Source organism: Phalangium opilio, unplaced genomic scaffold (genome assembly GCF_054372755.1).
Source record: "Phalangium opilio isolate 3A_F unplaced genomic scaffold, DU_Popi_V2 ptg000013l_1, whole genome shotgun sequence".
Lineage (NCBI taxonomy): Eukaryota > Metazoa > Arthropoda > Arachnida > Opiliones > Phalangiidae > Phalangium > Phalangium opilio.
The window spans coordinates 2,059,265-2,071,705 of NW_028324148.1; the positions used below are offsets into that span (position 1 = coordinate 2,059,265).

At 44.1% G+C, this 12,441-nt stretch overlaps 55 non-coding genes across 55 annotated transcripts; all 55 read left to right on the plus strand.

Moving 5' to 3' along the window:
* Positions 1–173: 173 nt before the first annotated feature.
* Positions 174–246, plus strand: TRNAV-UAC (transfer RNA valine (anticodon UAC)). Its single transcript has one exon. It is a non-coding gene; the product is annotated as a tRNA-Val (tRNA).
* Positions 247–310: 64 nt separating this feature from the next.
* On the plus strand, positions 311–383 carry TRNAV-UAC (transfer RNA valine (anticodon UAC)). Its single transcript has one exon. It is a non-coding gene; the product is annotated as a tRNA-Val (tRNA).
* A 63-nt stretch (positions 384–446) lies between these two features.
* TRNAV-UAC (transfer RNA valine (anticodon UAC)) lies at positions 447–519 on the plus strand. Its single transcript has one exon. It is a non-coding gene; the product is annotated as a tRNA-Val (tRNA).
* A 65-nt stretch (positions 520–584) lies between these two features.
* Positions 585–657, plus strand: TRNAV-UAC (transfer RNA valine (anticodon UAC)). The gene has a single exon. It is a non-coding gene; the product is annotated as a tRNA-Val (tRNA).
* Positions 658–720: 63 nt separating this feature from the next.
* TRNAV-UAC (transfer RNA valine (anticodon UAC)) lies at positions 721–793 on the plus strand. Its single transcript has one exon. It is a non-coding gene; the product is annotated as a tRNA-Val (tRNA).
* A 338-nt stretch (positions 794–1,131) lies between these two features.
* On the plus strand, positions 1,132–1,204 carry TRNAV-UAC (transfer RNA valine (anticodon UAC)). The gene has a single exon. It is a non-coding gene; the product is annotated as a tRNA-Val (tRNA).
* Positions 1,205–1,268: 64 nt separating this feature from the next.
* Positions 1,269–1,341, plus strand: TRNAV-UAC (transfer RNA valine (anticodon UAC)). The gene has a single exon. It is a non-coding gene; the product is annotated as a tRNA-Val (tRNA).
* Positions 1,342–1,406: 65 nt separating this feature from the next.
* On the plus strand, positions 1,407–1,479 carry TRNAV-UAC (transfer RNA valine (anticodon UAC)). Its single transcript has one exon. It is a non-coding gene; the product is annotated as a tRNA-Val (tRNA).
* Positions 1,480–1,954: 475 nt separating this feature from the next.
* TRNAV-UAC (transfer RNA valine (anticodon UAC)) lies at positions 1,955–2,027 on the plus strand. The gene has a single exon. It is a non-coding gene; the product is annotated as a tRNA-Val (tRNA).
* Positions 2,028–2,229: 202 nt separating this feature from the next.
* TRNAV-UAC (transfer RNA valine (anticodon UAC)) lies at positions 2,230–2,302 on the plus strand. Its single transcript has one exon. It is a non-coding gene; the product is annotated as a tRNA-Val (tRNA).
* Positions 2,303–2,365: 63 nt separating this feature from the next.
* TRNAV-CAC (transfer RNA valine (anticodon CAC)) lies at positions 2,366–2,438 on the plus strand. Its single transcript has one exon. It is a non-coding gene; the product is annotated as a tRNA-Val (tRNA).
* A 476-nt stretch (positions 2,439–2,914) lies between these two features.
* On the plus strand, positions 2,915–2,987 carry TRNAV-UAC (transfer RNA valine (anticodon UAC)). The gene has a single exon. It is a non-coding gene; the product is annotated as a tRNA-Val (tRNA).
* A 64-nt stretch (positions 2,988–3,051) lies between these two features.
* Positions 3,052–3,124, plus strand: TRNAV-UAC (transfer RNA valine (anticodon UAC)). Its single transcript has one exon. It is a non-coding gene; the product is annotated as a tRNA-Val (tRNA).
* Positions 3,125–3,189: 65 nt separating this feature from the next.
* TRNAV-UAC (transfer RNA valine (anticodon UAC)) lies at positions 3,190–3,262 on the plus strand. Its single transcript has one exon. It is a non-coding gene; the product is annotated as a tRNA-Val (tRNA).
* Positions 3,263–3,325: 63 nt separating this feature from the next.
* Positions 3,326–3,398, plus strand: TRNAV-UAC (transfer RNA valine (anticodon UAC)). The gene has a single exon. It is a non-coding gene; the product is annotated as a tRNA-Val (tRNA).
* Positions 3,399–3,736: 338 nt separating this feature from the next.
* Positions 3,737–3,809, plus strand: TRNAV-UAC (transfer RNA valine (anticodon UAC)). The gene has a single exon. It is a non-coding gene; the product is annotated as a tRNA-Val (tRNA).
* A 64-nt stretch (positions 3,810–3,873) lies between these two features.
* TRNAV-CAC (transfer RNA valine (anticodon CAC)) lies at positions 3,874–3,946 on the plus strand. The gene has a single exon. It is a non-coding gene; the product is annotated as a tRNA-Val (tRNA).
* A 64-nt stretch (positions 3,947–4,010) lies between these two features.
* TRNAV-UAC (transfer RNA valine (anticodon UAC)) lies at positions 4,011–4,083 on the plus strand. Its single transcript has one exon. It is a non-coding gene; the product is annotated as a tRNA-Val (tRNA).
* Positions 4,084–4,148: 65 nt separating this feature from the next.
* On the plus strand, positions 4,149–4,221 carry TRNAV-UAC (transfer RNA valine (anticodon UAC)). Its single transcript has one exon. It is a non-coding gene; the product is annotated as a tRNA-Val (tRNA).
* A 336-nt stretch (positions 4,222–4,557) lies between these two features.
* On the plus strand, positions 4,558–4,630 carry TRNAV-UAC (transfer RNA valine (anticodon UAC)). Its single transcript has one exon. It is a non-coding gene; the product is annotated as a tRNA-Val (tRNA).
* A 65-nt stretch (positions 4,631–4,695) lies between these two features.
* TRNAV-UAC (transfer RNA valine (anticodon UAC)) lies at positions 4,696–4,768 on the plus strand. The gene has a single exon. It is a non-coding gene; the product is annotated as a tRNA-Val (tRNA).
* A 337-nt stretch (positions 4,769–5,105) lies between these two features.
* On the plus strand, positions 5,106–5,178 carry TRNAV-UAC (transfer RNA valine (anticodon UAC)). Its single transcript has one exon. It is a non-coding gene; the product is annotated as a tRNA-Val (tRNA).
* A 64-nt stretch (positions 5,179–5,242) lies between these two features.
* TRNAV-UAC (transfer RNA valine (anticodon UAC)) lies at positions 5,243–5,315 on the plus strand. Its single transcript has one exon. It is a non-coding gene; the product is annotated as a tRNA-Val (tRNA).
* A 65-nt stretch (positions 5,316–5,380) lies between these two features.
* Positions 5,381–5,453, plus strand: TRNAV-UAC (transfer RNA valine (anticodon UAC)). Its single transcript has one exon. It is a non-coding gene; the product is annotated as a tRNA-Val (tRNA).
* Positions 5,454–5,516: 63 nt separating this feature from the next.
* TRNAV-CAC (transfer RNA valine (anticodon CAC)) lies at positions 5,517–5,589 on the plus strand. The gene has a single exon. It is a non-coding gene; the product is annotated as a tRNA-Val (tRNA).
* A 476-nt stretch (positions 5,590–6,065) lies between these two features.
* Positions 6,066–6,138, plus strand: TRNAV-UAC (transfer RNA valine (anticodon UAC)). Its single transcript has one exon. It is a non-coding gene; the product is annotated as a tRNA-Val (tRNA).
* Positions 6,139–6,202: 64 nt separating this feature from the next.
* On the plus strand, positions 6,203–6,275 carry TRNAV-UAC (transfer RNA valine (anticodon UAC)). Its single transcript has one exon. It is a non-coding gene; the product is annotated as a tRNA-Val (tRNA).
* Positions 6,276–6,476: 201 nt separating this feature from the next.
* Positions 6,477–6,549, plus strand: TRNAV-UAC (transfer RNA valine (anticodon UAC)). Its single transcript has one exon. It is a non-coding gene; the product is annotated as a tRNA-Val (tRNA).
* Positions 6,550–6,613: 64 nt separating this feature from the next.
* Positions 6,614–6,686, plus strand: TRNAV-CAC (transfer RNA valine (anticodon CAC)). The gene has a single exon. It is a non-coding gene; the product is annotated as a tRNA-Val (tRNA).
* A 64-nt stretch (positions 6,687–6,750) lies between these two features.
* TRNAV-UAC (transfer RNA valine (anticodon UAC)) lies at positions 6,751–6,823 on the plus strand. The gene has a single exon. It is a non-coding gene; the product is annotated as a tRNA-Val (tRNA).
* Positions 6,824–6,888: 65 nt separating this feature from the next.
* Positions 6,889–6,961, plus strand: TRNAV-UAC (transfer RNA valine (anticodon UAC)). Its single transcript has one exon. It is a non-coding gene; the product is annotated as a tRNA-Val (tRNA).
* A 336-nt stretch (positions 6,962–7,297) lies between these two features.
* Positions 7,298–7,370, plus strand: TRNAV-UAC (transfer RNA valine (anticodon UAC)). Its single transcript has one exon. It is a non-coding gene; the product is annotated as a tRNA-Val (tRNA).
* Positions 7,371–7,435: 65 nt separating this feature from the next.
* TRNAV-UAC (transfer RNA valine (anticodon UAC)) lies at positions 7,436–7,508 on the plus strand. The gene has a single exon. It is a non-coding gene; the product is annotated as a tRNA-Val (tRNA).
* A 63-nt stretch (positions 7,509–7,571) lies between these two features.
* Positions 7,572–7,644, plus strand: TRNAV-UAC (transfer RNA valine (anticodon UAC)). The gene has a single exon. It is a non-coding gene; the product is annotated as a tRNA-Val (tRNA).
* Positions 7,645–7,982: 338 nt separating this feature from the next.
* Positions 7,983–8,055, plus strand: TRNAV-UAC (transfer RNA valine (anticodon UAC)). Its single transcript has one exon. It is a non-coding gene; the product is annotated as a tRNA-Val (tRNA).
* A 64-nt stretch (positions 8,056–8,119) lies between these two features.
* On the plus strand, positions 8,120–8,192 carry TRNAV-CAC (transfer RNA valine (anticodon CAC)). The gene has a single exon. It is a non-coding gene; the product is annotated as a tRNA-Val (tRNA).
* A 64-nt stretch (positions 8,193–8,256) lies between these two features.
* TRNAV-UAC (transfer RNA valine (anticodon UAC)) lies at positions 8,257–8,329 on the plus strand. Its single transcript has one exon. It is a non-coding gene; the product is annotated as a tRNA-Val (tRNA).
* Positions 8,330–8,394: 65 nt separating this feature from the next.
* On the plus strand, positions 8,395–8,467 carry TRNAV-UAC (transfer RNA valine (anticodon UAC)). Its single transcript has one exon. It is a non-coding gene; the product is annotated as a tRNA-Val (tRNA).
* A 336-nt stretch (positions 8,468–8,803) lies between these two features.
* On the plus strand, positions 8,804–8,876 carry TRNAV-UAC (transfer RNA valine (anticodon UAC)). Its single transcript has one exon. It is a non-coding gene; the product is annotated as a tRNA-Val (tRNA).
* Positions 8,877–9,075: 199 nt separating this feature from the next.
* On the plus strand, positions 9,076–9,148 carry TRNAV-UAC (transfer RNA valine (anticodon UAC)). Its single transcript has one exon. It is a non-coding gene; the product is annotated as a tRNA-Val (tRNA).
* Positions 9,149–9,211: 63 nt separating this feature from the next.
* On the plus strand, positions 9,212–9,284 carry TRNAV-UAC (transfer RNA valine (anticodon UAC)). Its single transcript has one exon. It is a non-coding gene; the product is annotated as a tRNA-Val (tRNA).
* Positions 9,285–9,621: 337 nt separating this feature from the next.
* TRNAV-UAC (transfer RNA valine (anticodon UAC)) lies at positions 9,622–9,694 on the plus strand. The gene has a single exon. It is a non-coding gene; the product is annotated as a tRNA-Val (tRNA).
* A 202-nt stretch (positions 9,695–9,896) lies between these two features.
* TRNAV-UAC (transfer RNA valine (anticodon UAC)) lies at positions 9,897–9,969 on the plus strand. Its single transcript has one exon. It is a non-coding gene; the product is annotated as a tRNA-Val (tRNA).
* A 63-nt stretch (positions 9,970–10,032) lies between these two features.
* Positions 10,033–10,105, plus strand: TRNAV-CAC (transfer RNA valine (anticodon CAC)). The gene has a single exon. It is a non-coding gene; the product is annotated as a tRNA-Val (tRNA).
* A 201-nt stretch (positions 10,106–10,306) lies between these two features.
* TRNAV-UAC (transfer RNA valine (anticodon UAC)) lies at positions 10,307–10,379 on the plus strand. Its single transcript has one exon. It is a non-coding gene; the product is annotated as a tRNA-Val (tRNA).
* Positions 10,380–10,442: 63 nt separating this feature from the next.
* Positions 10,443–10,515, plus strand: TRNAV-UAC (transfer RNA valine (anticodon UAC)). The gene has a single exon. It is a non-coding gene; the product is annotated as a tRNA-Val (tRNA).
* A 63-nt stretch (positions 10,516–10,578) lies between these two features.
* On the plus strand, positions 10,579–10,651 carry TRNAV-UAC (transfer RNA valine (anticodon UAC)). The gene has a single exon. It is a non-coding gene; the product is annotated as a tRNA-Val (tRNA).
* Positions 10,652–10,714: 63 nt separating this feature from the next.
* TRNAV-UAC (transfer RNA valine (anticodon UAC)) lies at positions 10,715–10,787 on the plus strand. Its single transcript has one exon. It is a non-coding gene; the product is annotated as a tRNA-Val (tRNA).
* A 474-nt stretch (positions 10,788–11,261) lies between these two features.
* Positions 11,262–11,334, plus strand: TRNAV-UAC (transfer RNA valine (anticodon UAC)). The gene has a single exon. It is a non-coding gene; the product is annotated as a tRNA-Val (tRNA).
* Positions 11,335–11,399: 65 nt separating this feature from the next.
* Positions 11,400–11,472, plus strand: TRNAV-UAC (transfer RNA valine (anticodon UAC)). The gene has a single exon. It is a non-coding gene; the product is annotated as a tRNA-Val (tRNA).
* A 63-nt stretch (positions 11,473–11,535) lies between these two features.
* TRNAV-UAC (transfer RNA valine (anticodon UAC)) lies at positions 11,536–11,608 on the plus strand. The gene has a single exon. It is a non-coding gene; the product is annotated as a tRNA-Val (tRNA).
* A 338-nt stretch (positions 11,609–11,946) lies between these two features.
* TRNAV-UAC (transfer RNA valine (anticodon UAC)) lies at positions 11,947–12,019 on the plus strand. Its single transcript has one exon. It is a non-coding gene; the product is annotated as a tRNA-Val (tRNA).
* Positions 12,020–12,083: 64 nt separating this feature from the next.
* TRNAV-CAC (transfer RNA valine (anticodon CAC)) lies at positions 12,084–12,156 on the plus strand. Its single transcript has one exon. It is a non-coding gene; the product is annotated as a tRNA-Val (tRNA).
* Positions 12,157–12,220: 64 nt separating this feature from the next.
* On the plus strand, positions 12,221–12,293 carry TRNAV-UAC (transfer RNA valine (anticodon UAC)). Its single transcript has one exon. It is a non-coding gene; the product is annotated as a tRNA-Val (tRNA).
* Positions 12,294–12,358: 65 nt separating this feature from the next.
* On the plus strand, positions 12,359–12,431 carry TRNAV-UAC (transfer RNA valine (anticodon UAC)). Its single transcript has one exon. It is a non-coding gene; the product is annotated as a tRNA-Val (tRNA).
* The last annotated feature ends 10 nt before the right edge of the window (positions 12,432–12,441 follow it).

Sequence of the window (12,441 nt, forward strand, 5' to 3'; positions counted from 1 at the left end):
AATTAGCTAGATCTCTCGGAAAACTCAATATTACTACGTATATATGGTGTAGTGGTTATCACGTCCGCCTAACACGTGGAAGGTCCCAGGTTCGAGCCCTGTTCGATACATATTTTGTCCATCGTGTTTGGGCATATAAAAGCTAGGTCTCTTGGAAAACTCAGCATTACGACGTATCTATGGTGTAGTGGTTATCACGTCCGCTTTACACGCGGAAGGTCCCAGGTTCGAGCCCTGGTAGATACAAATTTTGACCATCGTGATATGACATAAAAAAAGCTAGGTCTCTTGGAAAACTCAGTATTAATACGTATCTATGGTGTAGTGGTTATCACGTCCGCTTTACAAGCGGAAGGTCCCAGGTTCGAGCCCTGGTAGATACATATTTTGACCATCGTGATAGGACATAAAAAAGCTAGGTCTCTTGGAAAACTCAGTATTACTACGTATCTATGGTGTAGTGGTTATCACGTCCGCTTTACACGCGGAAGGTCCCATGTTCGAGCCCTGGTAGATACATGTTTTGTCCATCGTGATTGGGCATAAAAATTAGCTAGATCTCTCGGAAAACTTGGCATTGCTACGTATCTATAGTGTAGTGGTTATCACGTCCGCTTTACACGCGGAAGGTCCCAGGTTCGAGCCCTGGTAGATACATATTTTGACCATCGTGATAGGACATAAAAAAGCTAGGTCTCTTGGAAAACTCAGTATTACCACGTATCTATGGTGTAGTGGTTATCACGTCCGCTTTACACGCGGAAGGTTCCAGGTTCGAGCCCTGGTAGATGCATATTTTGACCATCGTGATAAGACATAAAAAAAGCTAGGTCTCTTGGAAATTTCAGCATTACTACGTATCTATGGTGTAGTGGTTATCACGTCCGCTTTACACGCGGAAGGTCCCATGTTCGAGCCGTGGTAGATACATGTTTTGTCCATCGTGATTGGGCATAAAAATTAGCTAGATCTCTCGGAAAACTCAATATTACTACGTATATATGGTGTAGTGGTTATCACGTCCGCCTAACACGTGGAAGGTCCCAGGTTCGAGCCCTGTTAGATACATATTTTGTCCATCGTGTTTGGGCATATAAAAGCTAGGTCTCTTGGAAAACTCAGCATTACGACGTATCTATGGTGTAGTGGTTATCACGTCCGCTTTACACGCGGAAGGTCCCAGGTTCGAGCCCTGGTAGATACATATTTTGACCATCGTGATAGGACATAAAAAAAGCTAGGTCTCTTGGAAAACTCAGTATTACTACGTATCTATGGTGTAGTGGTTATCACGTCCGCTTTACACGCGGAAGGTCCCATGTTCGAGCCCTGGTAGATACATGTTTTGTCCATCGTGATTGGGCATAAAAATTAGCTAGATCTCTCGGAAAACATAGCATTGCTACGTATCTATGGTGTAGTGGTTATCACGTCCGCTTTACAAGCGGAAGGTCCCAGGTTCGAGCCCTGGTAGATACATATTTTGACCATCGTGATAGGACATAAAAAAGCTAGGTCTCTTGGAAAACTCAGTATTACTACGTAGCTATGGTGTAGTGGTTATCACGTCCGCTTCACACGTGGAAGGTCTCATGTTCGAGCCCTGGTAGATACATGTTTTGTCCATCGTGATTGGGCATAACAATTAGCTAGATCTTTCGGAAAACTTAGCATTGCTACGTATCTATGGTGTAGGTGTTATCACGTCCGCTTTACACGCGGAAGGTCCCATGTTCGAGCCGTGGTAGATACATGTTTTGTCCATCGTGATTGGGCATAAAAATTAGCTAGATCTCTCGGAAAACTCTATATTACTACGTATATATGGTGTAGTGGTTATCACGTCCGCCTAACACGTGGAAGGTCCCAGGTTCGAGCCCTGTTAGATACATATTTTGTCCATCGTGTTTGGGCATATAAAAGCTAGGTCTCTTGGAAAACTCAGCATTACGACGTATCTATGGTGTAGTGGTTATCACGTCCGCTTTACACGCGGAAGGTCCCAGGTTAGAGCCCTGGTAGATACATATTTTGACCATCGTGATAGGACATAAAAAAAGCTAGGTCTCTTGGAAAACTCAGTATTACTACGTATCTATGGTGTAGTGGTTATCACGTCCGCTTTACACGCGGAAGGTCCCATGTTCAAGCCCTGGTAGATACATGTTTTGTCCATCGTGATTGGGCATAAAAATTAGCTAGATCTCTCGGAAAACATAGCATTGCTACGTATCTATGGTGTAGTGGTTATCACGTCCGCTTTACAAGCGGAAGGTCCCAGGTTCGAGCCCTGGTAGATACATATTTTGACCATCGTGATAGGACATAAAAAAGCTACGTCTCTTGGAAAACTCAGTATTACTACGTAGCTATGGTGTAGTGGTTATCACGTCCGCTTCACACGTGGAAGGTCCCAGGTTCGAGCCCTGGTAGATACATATTTTGACCATCGTGATAGGACATAAAAAAAGCTAGGTCTCTTGGAAAACTCAGTATTACTACGTATCTATGGTGTAGTGGTTATCACGTCCGCTTTACACGCGGAAGGTCTCATGTTCGAGCCCTGGTAGATACATGTTTTGTCCATCGTGATTGGGCATAAAAATTAGCTAGATCTTTCGGAAAACTTAGCATTGCTACGTATCTATGGTGTAGGTGTTATCACGTCCGCTTTACACGCGGAAGGTCCCATGTTCGAGCCGTGGTAGATACATGTTTTGTCCATCGTGATTGGGCATAAAAATTAGCTAGATCTCTCGGAAAACTCTATATTACTACGTATATATGGTGTAGTGGTTATCACGTCCGCCTAACACGTGGAAGGTCCCAGGTTCGAGCCCTGTTAGATACATATTTTGTCCATCGTGTTTGGGCATATAAAAGCTAGGTCTCTTGGAAAACTCAGCATTACGACGTATCTATGGTGTAGTGGTTATCACGTCCGCTTTACACGCGGAAGGTCCCAGGTTAGAGCCCTGGTAGATACATATTTTGACCATCGTGATAGGACATAAAAAAAGCTAGGTCTCTTGGAAAACTCAGTATTACTACGTATCTATGGTGTAGTGGTTATCACGTCCGCTTTACACGCGGAAGGTCCCATGTTCGAGCCCTGGTAGATACATGTTTTGTCCATCGTGATTGGGCATAAAAATTAGCTAGATCTCTCGGAAAACTTGGCATTGCTACGTATCTATAGTGTAGTGTTTATCACGTCCGCTTTACACGCGGAAGGTCCCAGGTTCGAGCCCTGGTAGATACATATTTTGACCATCGTGATAGGACATAAAAAAGCTAGGTCTCTTGGAAAACTCAGTATTACCACGTATCTATGGTGTAGTGGTTATCACGTCCGCTTTACACGCGGAAGGTTCCAGGTTCGAGCCCTGGTAGATGCATATTTTGACCATCGTGATAAGACATAAAAAAAGCTAGGTCTCTTGGAAATTTCAGCATTACTACGTATCTATGGTGTAGTGGTTATCACGTCCGCTTTACACGCGGAAGGTCCCATGTTCGAGCCGTGGTAGATACATGTTTTGTCCATCGTGATTGGGCATAAAAATTAGCTAGATCTCTCGGAAAACTCAATATTACTACGTATATATGGTGTAGTGGTTATCACGTCCGCCTAACACGTGGAAGGTCCCAGGTTCGAGCCCTGTTAGATACATATTTTGTCCATCGTGTTTGGGCATATAAAAGCTAGGTCTCTTGGAAAACTCAGCATTACGACGTATCTATGGTGTAGTGGTTATCACGTCCGCTTTACACGCGGAAGGTCCCAGGTTCGAGCCCTGGTAGATACATATTTTGACCATCGTGATAGGACATAAAAAAAGCTAGGTCTCTTGGAAAACTCAGTATTACTACGTATCTATGGTGTAGAGGTTATCACGTCCGCTTCACACGTGGAAGGTCCCAGGTTCGAGCCCTGGTAGATACATATTTTGACCATCGTGATAGGACATAAAAAAAGCTAGGTCTCTTGGAAAACTCAGTATTACTACGTATCTATGGTGTAGTGGTTATCACGTCCGCTTTACACGCGGAAGGTCCCATGTTCGAGCCCTGGTAGATACATGTTTTGTCCATCGTGATTGGGCATAAAAATTAGCTAGATCTCTCGGAAAACTTAGCATTGCTACGTATCTATGGTGTAGTGGTTATCACGTCCGCTTTACACGCGGAAGGTCCCAGGTTCGAGCCCTGGTAGATACATATTTTGACCATCGTGATAGGACATAAAAAAAGCTAGGTCTCTTGGAAAACTCAGTATTAGTACGTATATATGGTGTAGTGGTTATCACGTCCGCCTAACACGTGGAAGGTCCCAGGTTCGAGCCCTGTTAGATACATATTTTGTCCATCGTGTTTGGGCATAAAAAAGCTAGGTCTCTTGGAAAACTCAGCATCACGACGTATCTATGGTGTAGTGGTTATCACGTCCGCTTTACTCGCGGATGGTCGAAGGTTCGAGCCCTGGTAGATACATATTTTGACCATCGTGATAGGACATAAAAAAGCTAGGTCTCTTGGAAAACTCAGTATTACTACGTATCTATGGTGTAGTGGTTATCACGTCCGCTTTACACGCGGAAGGTCCCATGTTCGAGCCCTGGTAGATACATGTTTTGTCCATCGTGATTGGGCATAAAAATTAGCTAGATCTCTCGGAAAACTTGGCATTGCTACGTATCTATAGTGTAGTGGTTATCACGTCCGCTTTACACGCGGAAGGTCCCAGGTTCGAGCCCTGGTAGATACATATTTTGACCATCGTGATAGGACATAAAAAAGCTAGGTCTCTTGGAAATTTCAGCATTACTACGTATCTATGGTGTAGTGGTTATCACGTCCGCTTTACACGCGGAAGGTCCCATGTTCGAGCCGTGGTAGATACATGTTTTGTCCATCGTGATTGGGCATAAAAATTAGCTAGATCTCTCGGAAAACTCAATATTACTACGTATATATGGTGTAGTGGTTATCACGTCCGCCTAACACGTGGAAGGTCCCAGGTTCGAGCCCTGTTAGATACATATTTTGTCCATCGTGTTTGGGCATATAAAAGCTAGGTCTCTTGGAAAACTCAGCATTACGACGTATCTATGGTGTAGTGGTTATCACGTCCGCTTTACACGCGGAAGGTCCCAGGTTCGAGCCCTGGTAGATACATATTTTGACCATCGTGATAGGACATAAAAAAAGCTAGGTCTCTTGGAAAACTCAGTATTACTACGTATCTATGGTGTAGTGGTTATCACGTCCGCTTTACACGCGGAAGGTCCCATGTTCGAGCCCTGGTAGATACATGTTTTGTCCATCGTGATTGGGCATAAAAATTAGCTAGATCTCTCGGAAAACATAGCATTGCTACGTATCTATGGTGTAGTGGTTATCACGTCCGCTTTACAAGCGGAAGGTCCCAGGTTCGAGCCCTGGTAGATACATATTTTGACCATCGTGATAGGACATAAAAAAGCTACGTCTCTTGGAAAACTCAGTATTACTACGTAGCTATGGTGTAGTGGTTATCACGTCCGCTTCACACGTGGAAGGTCCCAGGTTCGAGCCCTGGTAGATACATATTTTGACCATCGTGATAGGACATAAAAAAAGCTAGGTCTCTTGGAAAACTCAGTATTACTACGTATCTATGGTGTAGTGGTTATCACGTCCGCTTTACACGCGGAAGGTCTCATGTTCGAGCCCTGGTAGATACATGTTTTGTCCATCGTGATTGGGCATAACAATTAGCTAGATCTTTCGGAAAACTTAGCATTGCTACGTATCTATGGTGTAGGTGTTATCACGTCCGCTTTACACGCGGAAGGTCCCATGTTCGAGCCGTGGTAGATACATGTTTTGTCCATCGTGATTGGGCATAAAAATTAGCTAGATCTCTCGGAAAACTCTATATTACTACGTATATATGGTGTAGTGGTTATCACGTCCGCCTAACACGTGGAAGGTCCCAGGTTCGAGCCCTGTTAGATACATATTTTGTCCATCGTGTTTGGGCATATAAAAGCTAGGTCTCTTGGAAAACTCAGCATTACGACGTATCTATGGTGTAGTGGTTATCACGTCCGCTTTACACGCGGAAGGTCCCAGGTTAGAGCCCTGGTAGATACATATTTTGACCATCGTGATAGGACATAAAAAAAGCTAGGTCTCTTGGAAAACTCAGTATTACTACGTATCTATGGTGTAGTGGTTATCACGTCCGCTTTACACGCGGAAGGTCCCATGTTCGAGCCCTGGTAGATACATGTTTTGTCCATCGTGATTGGGCATAAAAATTAGCTAGATCTCTCGGAAAACTCAATATTACTACGTATATATGGTGTAGTGGTTATCACGTCCGCCTAACACGTGGAAGGTCCCAGGTTCGAGCCCTGTTAGATACATATTTTGTCCATCGTGTTTGGGCATATAAAAGCTAGGTCTCTTGGAAAACTCAGCATTACGACGTATCTATGGTGTCGTGGTTATCACGTCCGCTTTACACGCGGAAGGTCCCAGGTTCGAGCCCTGGTAGATACATATTTTGACCATCGTGATAGGACATAAAAAAAGCTAGGTCTCTTGGAAAACTCAGTATTACTACGTATCTATGGTGTAGTGGTTATCACGTCCGCTTCACACGTGGAAGGTCCCAGGTTCGAGCCCTGGTAGATACATATTTTGACCATCGTGATAGGACATAAAAAAAGCTAGGTCTCTTGGAAAACTCAGTATTACTACGTATCTATGGTGTAGTGGTTATCACGTCCGCTTTACACGCGGAAGGTCCCATGTTCGAGCCCTGGTAGATACATGTTTTGTCCATCGTGATTGGGCATAAAAATTAGCTAGATCTCTCGGAAAACTTAGCATTGCTACGTATCTATGGTGTAGTGGTTATCACGTCCGCTTTACACGCGGAAGGTCCCAGGTTCGAGCCCTGGTAGATACATATTTTGACCATCGTGATAGGACATAAAAAAAGCTAGGTCTCTTGGAAAACTCAGTATTAGTACGTATATATGGTGTAGTGGTTATCACGTCCGCCTAACACGTGGAAGGTCCCAGGTTCGAGCCCTGTTAGATACATATTTTGTCCATCGTGTTTGGGCATAAAAAAGCTAGGTCTCTTGGAAAACTCAGCATCACGACGTATCTATGGTGTAGTGGTTATCACGTCCGCTTTACTCGCGGATGGTCGAAGGTTCGAGCCCTGGTAGATACATATTTTGACCATCGTGATAGGACATAAAAAAGCTAGGTCTCTTGGAAAACTCAGTATTACTACGTATCTATGGTGTAGTGGTTATCACGTCCGCTTTACACGCGGAAGGTCCCATGTTCGAGCCCTGGTAGATACATGTTTTGTCCATCGTGATTGGGCATAAAAATTAGCTAGATCTCTCGGAAAACTTGGCATTGCTACGTATCTATAGTGTAGTGGTTATCACGTCCGCTTTACACGCGGAAGGTCCCAGGTTCGAGCCCTGGTAGATACATATTTTGACCATCGTGATAGGACATAAAAAAGCTAGGTCTCTTGGAAAACTCAGTATTACCACGTATCTATGGTGTAGTGGTTATCACGTCCGCTTTACACGCGGAAGGTTCCAGGTTCGAGCCCTGGTAGATGCATATTTTGACCATCGTGATAAGACATAAAAAAAGCTAGGTCTCTTGGAAATTTCAGCATTACTACGTATCTATGGTGTAGTGGTTATCACGTCCGCTTTACACGCGGAAGGTCCCATGTTCGAGCCGTGGTAGATACATGTTTTGTCCATCGTGATTGGGCATAAAAATTAGCTAGATCTCTCGGAAAACTCAATATTACTACGTATATATGGTGTAGTGGTTATCACGTCCGCCTAACACGTGGAAGGTCCCAGGTTCGAGCCCTGTTAGATACATATTTTGTCCATCGTGTTTGGGCATATAAAAGCTAGGTCTCTTGGAAAACTCAGCATTACGACGTATCTATGGTGTAGTGGTTATCACGTCCGCTTTACACGCGGAAGGTCCCAGGTTCGAGCCCTGGTAGATACATATTTTGACCATCGTGATAGGACATAAAAAAAGCTAGGTCTCTTTTAAAACTCAGTATTACTACGTATCTATGGTGTAGTGGTTATCACGTCCGCTTCACACGTGGAAGGTCCCAGGTTCGAGCCCTGGTAGATACATATTTTGACCATCGTGATAGGACATAAAAAAAGCTAGGTCTCTTGGAAAACTCAGTATTACTACGTATCTATGGTGTAGTGGTTATCACGTCCGCTTTACACGCGGAAGGTCCCATGTTCGAGCCCTGGTAGATACATGTTTTGTCCATCGTGATTGGGCATAAAAATTAGCTAGATCTCTCGGAAAACTTAGCATTGCTACGTATCTATGGTGTAGTGGTTATCACGTCCGCTTTACACGCGGAAGGTCCCAGGTTCGAGCCCTGGTAGATACATATTTTGACCATCGTGATAGGACATAAAAAAAGCTAGGTCTCTTGGAAAACTCAGTATTAGTACGTATATATGGTGTAGTGGTTATCACGTCCGCCTAACACGTGGAAGGTCCCAGGTTCGAGCCCTGTTAGATACATATTTTGTCCATCGTGTTTGGGCATAAAAAAGCTAGGTCTCTTGGAAAACTCAGCATCACGACGTATCTATGGTGTAGTGGTTATCACGTCCGCTTTACTCGCGGATGGTCGAAGGTTCGAGCCCTGGTAGATACATATTTTGACCATCGTGATAGGACATAAAAAAGCTAGCTCTCTTGGAAAACTCAGTATTACTACGTATCTATGGTGTAGTGGTTATCACGTCCGCTTTACACGCGGAAGGTCCCAGGTTCGAGCCCTGTTAGATACATAATTTGTCCATCGTGTTTGGGCATAAAAAAGCTAGGTCTCTTGGAAAACTCAGCATCACGACGTATCTATGGTGTAGTGGTTATCACGTCCGCTTTACTCGCGGATGGTCGAAGGTTCGAGCCCTGGTAGATACATATTTTGACCATCGTGATAGGACATAAAAAAGCTAGCTCTCTTGGAAAACTCAGTATTACTACGTATCTATGGTGTAGTGGTTATCACGTCCGCTTTACACGCGGAAGGTCCCAGGTTCGAGCCCTGGTAGATACATATTTTGTCCATCGTGATTGGGCATAAAAAAGCTAGGTCTCTTGGAAAACTCAGCATTACTACGTATCTATGGTGTAGTGGTTATCACGTCCGCTTTACACGCGGAAGGTCCTAGGTTCGAGCCCTGGTAGATACATATTTTGACCATCGTGATAGGACATAAAAAAGCTACGTCTCTTGGAAAACTCAGTATTACTACGTAGCTTTAGTGTAGTGGTTATCACGTCCGCTTTACACGCAGAAGGTCCCAGGTTCGAGCCCTGGTAGATACATATTTTGACCATCGTGATAGGACATAAAAAAGCTAGGTCTCTTGGAAAACTCAGTATTACTACGTATCTATGGTGTAGTGGTTATCACGCCCGCTTTACACGCGGAAGGTCCCATGTTCGAGCCCTGGTAGATACATGTTTTGTCCATCGTGATTGGGCATAAAAATTAGCTAGATCTCTCGGAAAACTTAGCATTGCTACGTATCTATGGTGTAGTGGTTATCACGTCCGCTTTACACGCGGAAGGTTCCAGGTTCGAGCCCTGGTAGATGCATATTTTGACCATCGTGATAAGACATAAAAAAAGCTAGGTCTCTTGGAAAACTCAGTATTACTACGTATCTATGGTAAAGTGGTTATCACGTCCGCTTTAAACGCGGAAGGTCCCAGGTTCGAGCCCTGGTAGATACATGTTTTGTCCATCGTGATTGGGCATAAAAATAAGCTCGATCTCTCGGAAAACTCAGTATTACTACGTATCTGTGGTGTAGTGGTTATCACGTCCGCTTTACACGCGGATGGTCCCAGGTTCGAGCCCTGGTTGATACATATTTTGACCATCGTGATAGGACATAAAAAAGCTACGTCTCTTGGAAATTTCAGCATTACAACGTATCTATGTTGTAGTGGTTATCACGTCTGCTTCACACGCGGAAGGTCCCAGGTTCGAGCCCTGGTAGATACATATTTTGTCCATCGTGATTGGTCATAAAAATTAGCTAGATCTCTCGGAAAACTAATTATTACTTCGTATATATGGTGTAGTGGTTATCACGTCCGCCTAACACGTGGAAGGTCCCAGGTTCGAGCCCTGTTAGATACGTATTTTGTCCATCGTGTTTGGGCATAAAAAAGCTAGGTCTCTTGGAAAACTCAGCATTACGACGTATCTATGGTGTAGTGGTTATCACGTCCGCTTTACTCGCGGATGGTCCCAGGTTCGAGCCCTGGTAGATACATATTTTGACCATCGTGATAGGACATAAAAAAGCTATCTCTCTTGGAAAACTCAGTATTACTACGTATCTATGGTTTAGTGGTTATCACGTCCGCTTTACACGCGGAAGGTCCCAGGTTCGAGCCCTGGTAGATACATATTTTGTCCATCGTGATTGGGCATAAAAAAGCTAGGTCTCTTGGAAAACTCAGCATTACTACGTATCTATGGTGTAGTGGTTATCACGTCCGCTTTACACGCGGAAGGTCCCAGGTTCGAGCCCTGGTTGATACATATTTTGACCATCGTGATAGGACATAAAAAAGCTACATCTCTTGGAAAACTCAGTATTACTACGTATCTATGGTGTAGTGGTTATCACGTCCGCTTTACACGCGGAAGGTTCCAGGTTCGAGCCCTGGTAGATGCATATTTTGACCATCGTGATAAGACATAAAAAAAGCTAGGTCTCTTGGAAATTTCAGCATTACTACATATCTATGGTGTAGTGGTTATCACGTCCGCTTTACACGCGGAAGGTCCCATGTTCGAGCCGTGGTAGATACATGTTTTGTCCATCGTGATTGGGCATAAAAATTAGCTAGATCTCTCGGAAAACTCAATATTACTACGTATATATGGTGTAGTGGTTATCACGTCCGCCTAACACGTGGAAGGTCCCAGGTTCGAGCCCTGTTAGATACATATTTTGTCCATCGTGTTTGGGCATAAAAAAGCTAGGTCTCTTGGAAAACTCAGCATCACGACGTATCTATGGTGTAGTGGTTATCACGTCCGCTTTACTCGCGGATGGTCGAAGGTTCGAGCCCTGGTAGATACATATTTTGACCATCGTGATAGGACATAAAAAAGCTAGGTCTCTTGGAAAACTCAGTATTACTACGTATCTATGGTGTAGTGGTTATCACGTCCGCTTTACACGCGGAAGGTCCCATGTTCGAGCCCTGGTAGATACATGTTTTGTCCATCGTGATTGGGCATAAAAATTAGCTAGATCTCTCGGAAAACTTGGCATTGCTACGTATCTATAGTGTAGTGGTTATCACGTCCGCTTTACACGCGGAAGGTCCCAGGTTCGAGCCCTGGTAGATACATATTTTGACCATCGTGATAGGACATAAAAAAGCTAGGTCTCTTGGAAAACTCAGTATTACCACGTATCTATGGTGTAGTGGTTATCACGTCCGCTTTACACGCGGAAGGTTCCAGGTTCGAGCCCTGGTAGATGCATATTTTGACCATCGTGATAAGACATAAAAAAAGCTAGGTCTCTTGGAAATTTCAGCATTACTACGTATCTATGGTGTAGTGGTTATCACGTCCGCTTTACACGCGGAAGGTCCCATGTTCGAGCCGTGGTAGATACATGTTTTGTCCATCGTGATTGGGCATAAAAATTAGCTAGATCTCTCGGAAAACTCAATATTACTACGTATATATGGTGTAGTGGTTATCACGTCCGCCTAACACGTGGAAGGTCCCAGGTTCGAGCCCTGTTAGATACATATTTTGTCCATCGTGTTTGGGCATATAAAAGCTAGGTCTCTTGGAAAACTCAGCATTACGACGTATCTATGGTGTAGTGGTTATCACGTCCGCTTTACACGCGGAAGGTCCCAGGTTCGAGCCCTGGTAGATACATATTTTGACCATCGTGATAGGACATAAAAAAAGCTAGGTCTCTTTTAAAACTCAGTATTACTACGTATCTATGGTGTAGTGGTTATCACGTCCGCTTCACACGTGGAAGGTCCCAGGTTCGAGCCCTGGTAGATACATATTTTGACCATCGTGATAGGACATAAAAAAAGCTAGGTCTCTTGGAAAACTCAGTATTACTACGTATCTATGGTGTAGTGGTTATCACGTCCGCTTTACACGCGGAAGGTCCCATGTTCGAGCCCTGGTAGATACATGTTTTGTCCATCGTGATTGGGCATAAAAATTAGCTAGATCTCTCGGAAAACTTAGCATTGCTACGTATCTATGGTGTAGTGGTTATCACGTCCGCTTTACACGCGGAAGGTCCCAGGTTCGAGCCCTGGTAGATACATATTTTGACC